The sequence below is a fragment of the Salvelinus sp. IW2-2015 genome, linkage group LG31, assembly GCF_002910315.2.
Source record: "Salvelinus sp. IW2-2015 linkage group LG31, ASM291031v2, whole genome shotgun sequence".
Classification (NCBI taxonomy): domain Eukaryota; kingdom Metazoa; phylum Chordata; class Actinopteri; order Salmoniformes; family Salmonidae; genus Salvelinus; species Salvelinus sp. IW2-2015.
This window is the reverse complement of record NC_036870.1, coordinates 5,539,952-5,546,547: the sequence shown is the minus strand read 5'-3', so window position 1 is coordinate 5,546,547 and position 6,596 is coordinate 5,539,952. Positions and strand designations below refer to the sequence as shown.

The following is a 6,596-nucleotide window of genomic DNA, read 5'->3' as shown; positions in this document are numbered from 1 at the left end:
AAGAAGATGGAAAAGCCAGCACAGGTGTAACACATTGACTAACGAGGTGACACCAATCAATGCTAATGAGCTATACGTGCTAAAGTCCAACCTCAAAACATAAATGGAAAAACCAAAGCCTGTAACACCTTCCCCCTTAAGACAACAAATATATCCTATATTTTTGTTGGACAAGTTTGCTTACCACCAACAGAAAACAACTTCCATTTCTCATTATAATCAACTACAATGCTTCACCTTCTACAATATAAACATGGTGTCTACTGGCTGTCAACAATTAAAAACAAGAAAAAACACATTTCTAAATAATAATATACAATCGTATCTTTTCTCCTTTTTCTTTCTATAGAATCCTAAAACGCACTAGTTTCTAGAACTCTCGTCTTCCTAAAACTCACTAGCTTCTAGAACTCTCGTCTTCCTAAAACTCACTAGCTTCTAGAACTCTTGTCCCCTTGGAACGAGCCCAAACAAAACTAATCTCCAATACAGAAAAACATGCAGTCAAAATCAATTGCGATCCATGGCAACTCACTGGCTAAACGCAAAACACAACACTTTTTGACTGCCCACCCTTGAGAAAATCAGCAACCAAGTTGTCCTTACCACAGACATGTCTGATTTCAAGAGGAAACTCCTGCAATATCCGTAGTAACTTTCCACCTCACTGCGGAGCTTCTCTCTCTTATCAGGGTTCACTCGATAGGCATGTTGTTGGATCTGGGCCCAGTCCCCAATGTCATGCTCTAGTACATTTGGGTTGGCACATCTGAGAATTAACCCTGATATTCTAAAAGCAGGGCAACAATGTCAATATAATTGTACCAAAAATTGTCCGTTGGTTACATAAATATTTATGATTACTAAATGTTACATGAAATATATATATGAAATATTTGGTAACAGTCTTATTTTCAAAGTCTTTTCAATTACATTTTTGCTAGGTGGGATAGCCCAATGTCAAAACACAGTTTTAACATGTCTAAATCAATAACCAATATGCAGAAACAGTTTGTGATTTTGAAAACCTAAACATAAATGTGCTATGTACACAAACATTTGCCACAATAATCATATTACTTGTATTTTTTTAAACAAGCAGCTTATAAACTGCAAAAGCACCAAAAACGCTGTTGTTTTGACAAGTAGCAATAAATCACTGATATCGATTGGGGGGGAAATCAGGTTGTATGTGCTGTTGAAACTAACACAACTAAAAAAACACATGGAAATGGGAGATATGTTTTACCTCACTGGTTAGAGGACAACATGCAGAAGACAGTCAGCTACATTTTGAAGTGATGCATTTAAATGTAGGGGTCGCTAAACAAAGGAACGCAACACTTATTTGTCATCACTCCTCGATATCATGTTGAAATCATTTGCATGAGAGGGGGAGATGAGGTTGCACGTCCTGTTAAAACTAACAGCTKAAAAAACACGGAATCTGGGAATAATGTGTATATCACTGGTTAGAGGACAACTTCTAGAAAACTGCTAACTACATTTTGGAGTGTTGCATTTTGATTCAAGTGGGTCGTGTCGTGGAAATTCAGTACTTCGAGAGACTTGGTCATTTCTTCAAACAATCATCTTTATTTAACATTGATTAATTATTGCAATAATGAAAACGTCAGCCCAACAGTCTTAACTGACTGTTAGTCAGAGAGCCAACCCTTTACAGACAATGCAGTTTATATAGCTAATACCCAGAATGCTTGGTTCCACCCCTCCCATGTATACTGGGGGGCACCAATAGCCACTTTGGGCTCATCCGGTCTTTATCTGCACCTGTCGTTATCTTAACCCCGGACCCTGGCCTAATATCCCAGATGTTAAATTAACTCCCGACCCTGGCCTAATATCCCAGATGTTATGCGTTGGAACGCGTCTCTAGAACACAGATAACCACGAGAGTGGTTTTAGACATACAGATGTTTTCACTTCCCGTGGCCACTGTTCATAGTTAATACTGTCCATACTTCTAGACATTTGTCCAGGCGTCAGGCCTCTGTCTAATCTATGTAAGTGTATCTGGGGTTAGATTGATGCTGTGTTTTAATGTTTTACAGGGTATTTCTCTTACCGTGCTTGTAGTTTGATGTGTGTTCCATTGGAACTGAAGTCGGCTTGGGGGCTGGTTTGCCCTTGCTCTGTACTTGGTGGTGCTCAGAGGAGTCGGGATCTCTCAATAGGTTTCATTCTGGCCGATGGTGGGAGGGGTTGGTGTCAGGCTCCAGGGCGAATAGGATTCGTCGCTTCGTCCTTGTGTAAGACGCCACCTCCCACTGTCTCGATGAGATCCTCAGGTGAGCAAATTCAAATTTGAAAACAATAAAATCAGGAAATAATCAGCAAATGTTAAATTCAGCAAATGAATCCGCAAATCAATGATACTGAATTCAGAAAGTACACGAAGTCATTTGTGATATAAATAGGATTATAAATAAGCCTGAAAATATTTAGCAGATCAATGATAATTTCATGAATAATGATCGGTCCAAGAGGCTATGATCAGATGCAATAAGTCTACTTTAGGACTAAACCACTTGGAGGGCAGCATTTGGTAATGGGTAGGAGGATGAAAGAGGAATTAATTACTAGATAATGTCAGATATCAGAAAAATATCCAGAACTACAGTATATTCGCTGTGGACTTCTATTGCATCGCATATTCTAAATAGAGCTTCTTGTTGGCAGTGTCCTCTTCATCACCATCGATGGCAAAGTCAGGACATCCATGGGACTTGGTGTCATATGCTGTAAATAAAACACACAGCGTTCCCCAGGTTACTTCAGGTGAATCCATCTTGAAACAGGAAACAGATTGACTCTGGATGGTGATCGTGTGTATGTCTTTGTAACCTGGAGACAGGGTGTTAATCACAGTCTATCGTCAGTCACCAACCCGTTCCACCCCTCTCGTCCCCTCAGTCCATCCCACCCACCCACCCAGTGCATGCGCCACCCCGTCCACCAACCCAGTCACCGCCTCCTCAGTCCAAAGGCCAAGCCCATCACCCACTCAGTCCACCCACTCAGTCCACCACCAGTCCACCCACTCAGTCTCACCCACCTCAGTCACGCCCACATCAGTCCACCCACCTCGCAGTCCACCCACCCCAGTCCCCCATAGCTCAGTCCCACCCAACCAGTCCCCCCCACCTTCAGTCCACCCACCATCAGTCACCCACCTCAGTCCACCCACCTCAGTCACTTCACCACCGCCACTCCAGTCCACTCACGCCCCACCCCACTCACTCCACCAGGCCCACCCCCCACCCACTCCACCACACACCCACTGCCATCCCACCCAGTCCACACTATTCAGTCCACCCTATTCTAGTCACCCAACCGCAGTACAGCCATGCCAGTCCACCAACCCAGCCCACTCAGCACCCCACCACCAGTCCACTCAACACCCCACTCCACCCACCAACCCAGTCACCCCACCTCAGTCCACTCCACCACCACCCCAGTTCCACCCCTTGCACTTCACCCAACCCCAATCCACCCAACCACTCCACCCATACCCACTCCACTCACCCACCCAGTCACCCAACCGGTCACAACCAGTCACCCCACGCCATCCCACCCACGTCCAGCCCAATCCCACTGCACCCTATTCCAGTCCACTATTCCTAGTCGCACCCACCTAGTCCACCCACCCCAGTCCCACCCAACCCAGTCCACCCCACCGTCATCAACCCCATCCCAGTCCATCCAACCCAGTCCACACCTATTCAGTCCACCCTCTTGCCGTCCAGCCAATATAGTCCCACCCCAGTCGTACCTAAATCCGTCCACCAGACAGTTCACCCCCCACCCAGTCCATCCCATCCCACACCAGTCGCTACCTCCAGTCACCCACCGCAACCCAGTCCACCCCACCCAACCCAGTCCACCCCAACCCGACCCCAGTCCACCGCACTCCCCAACCCAGTCCACCACAACCCAGTCACCTCCACCCCAGTCCACTATTCAGTCACCCTAATCCAGTCCAGCCATTTATAGTCCGCCCACAAGTACGACCTAACCAGTTTGGGTGAAGGTGAGAGGGTGTAGACAGTGCACGGACCGTGTGTCTGGGGAAGGGTCGCTGGCAGGCGTCAGGTGGTTTGAGTGGGGTGCCACGTTGTGGTGAGGCGTGACGGCTGAGTGGATGGAGTAGGGGGGCGGTGATGGTGGTTGTTTTAGGGTCAGCGGGGTGAGTTGGGTGTTGTTGGTTGGATGGTGGGCGGGTGGGAGTTGTGGAGGTGAGGTGCTGTGTGCGGTAGAGCTGAGGTGAGGATTTTCTCTCGTGTGTACTCCTGGTGTATTTTAAATTCTGATGAAGATTTGCAACCTTTCCACAAGTCAGAGCAGCGGTGAGATTTCTTCCCTGTGGGTCTCCGCTGGTGTTTTTGAGGTGTTCTGATCTGGAGAGACTCTTCTGTGCCTCGTCAGCATCATGATTTGTTGAGGCTCCCAGAGGATCCACGACAGTCACGTCTCTCTCCTGCGTGAACAACAAGTCAGACAGATGGTTAAAGCCCAGCAGAATTCCACTGTGAAAGGTGATGCCACCAGCGTAGCCATGATGTTGTACAACAATTGACGTCTGTAATGAATGTAAATTATTTGACAATTGTCTTAAGACAGTCAAGTGAACAACAATAGTCAATATTTGTCCTGCTTCACATTAGTCGTAACATCAATGACATGGATGATTGTAGGCTAGAAATAAGTTATTAAAGTTGTTGAAATCCTAAGAGTGTGCCAGACGACTTTGGTCTCCAATATAGCCCCCTTTCTGTGTTTAATACATTTGCGGCACGAGGGCGATGCCCACACAATTTGGTTACAGAAACTCCTCCTGCTAATGCAGAAACAACTAGTTACTCTTCCACATTCATCACAGCTGAAGGATTGATTTCCTGTGTGTGTTCTCTGGTGTGATACCAGGTTGCCTGACTGAGTAAAACTCTTCCCACATTGATTACAGCTATAAGATGTCTCTATTGTGTGTGTTCTCTGGTGTGATTTTAATTGTCCTGAGCGAACAAAACTCTTTCCACAGTCAAGCAGCTAAAAGATCTCTCCTGTGTGGATTTTCTGGTGAATTCTAATGTCTGCTGAGGAGGCAAATCTCTTCCCACATTGAGTACAGCTATAAGATTTCTCTCCTGTGTGTGTTCTCTGGTGTAATATCAGACTGGATGATTGAGTAAAATCTTCCCACATTGGTTACAGTTTAAGGTTTTTCTCCTGTGTGCGTTCTCTGGTGTTTAGTCAGACCGCTAGATGTAACATATCTCTTCCCACATTGATCACAGCTATAAGGTTTCTCTCCTGTATGTGTTCTCTGGTGTGATTTAAACATCCTGAAGAAACAAAACATTTCCCCACAGTCAGAGCAGTGGTGAGTTTTCTTCCTTGTGGGTCTGGCTGGTGTTTCTTGGGGTGTGTGATCTGGAGAGACTTTTTTCTGCTCTTCAGCTTCATGATGTTGTTGAGGCTCCCCAGAGGATCCACAATAGTCCCGTTTCTCTCCTGTGTAAGCAACAAGTCAGACATGGTTTAAGACCCACAACAGCGGAAATCCCACTGTAAAGGTGATGCCACACAGCGTAGCCATGTTGTACAACAATTGACGTCTGTAATGAATGTTCAAATTATTTGACAATTGTCTAAGACAGTCAAGTGAGAAAATCTATTTTGTCTGTTTCACATTAGTGTACATCATATGATGATTGTAGGCTAGAAGAAAGTTATTACAGTTGTTGAAATCCTAAGCATGTGCCAGAGATTTTTGGTCTCCAATATGGGCCCTTTCTTGTGTTTCTATTTGCGCACGAGGGGATGCGCACACAATTTGGTTCAGAAACTCCTCCTGCTAATGCAGAAAAACTAGTTACTCTTCCCACATTCATCACAGCTGAAGGATTGATTTCCTGTGTGTGTTCTCTGGTGTGATAGCCAGGTTGCTGGACTGAGTAAACTTTCCCACATTGATTACAGCTATAAGATGTCTCTATTGTGTGTGTTCTCTGGTGTGATTTTAATTGCCTGAGCGACAAAACTCTTTCCACGTCAGAGCAGCTAAAAGATCTCTCCTGTGTGGATTTTCTGGTGAATTCTAATGTCTGCTGAGGAGGCAAATCTCTTCCACATTTGAGTACAGCTATAAGATTTCTCCTGTGTGTGTTTCTCTGGTGTAATATCAGACTGGATGATTGAGTAAAACTCTTCCCACATTGGTTACGTTATAGTTTTCTCTCCTGTGTGCGTTTCTCTGGTGTTTAGTCAGACGCTAGATGTAACATATCTCTTCCCACATGATCACAGCTATAAGGTTTCTCTCCTGTATGATTGTTCTCTGGTGTTGATTTTAAACATCCTGAGAAACAAAACACTTTCCACAGTCAGAGCAGTGGTGAGTTTTTCTTCCTTGTGGGTCTCGGCTGGTGTTTCTTGGGGTGTTGTTGATCTGGAGAGACTTTTTTCTGCCTCTTCAGCTTCATGATGTTTGTTGAGGCTCCCAGAGGATCCACAATAGTCCCGTTTCTCTCCTGTGTAAGCAACAAAGTCAGACATGGTTTTAAGACCCACAACAG

General features: G+C 45.2%; 2 long non-coding RNA genes across 3 annotated transcripts in view; one reads left to right on the top strand and one right to left on the bottom strand.

Moving 5' to 3' along the window:
* Positions 1-831, top strand: part of LOC139023334 (uncharacterized) — a 107,872-nt gene extending 107,041 nt beyond the window's left edge. The window contains exon 2 of the long non-coding RNA XR_011474466.1: positions 707-831. This is a non-coding gene — a long non-coding RNA (uncharacterized lncRNA). The remainder of the gene's footprint in view (positions 1-706) is intronic.
* Positions 1-6,596, bottom strand: part of LOC139023332 (uncharacterized) — a 92,810-nt gene that overhangs the window by 85,415 nt on the left and 799 nt on the right. Inside the window, exon 2 of one of the 2 annotated variants that reach the window (XR_011474464.1) lies at positions 54-1,853. This is a non-coding gene — a long non-coding RNA (uncharacterized lncRNA). Of the gene's footprint in view, positions 1-53; positions 1,854-6,596 lie in introns of those variants that run through there. The other variant, XR_011474463.1, reaches the window with a different exon arrangement.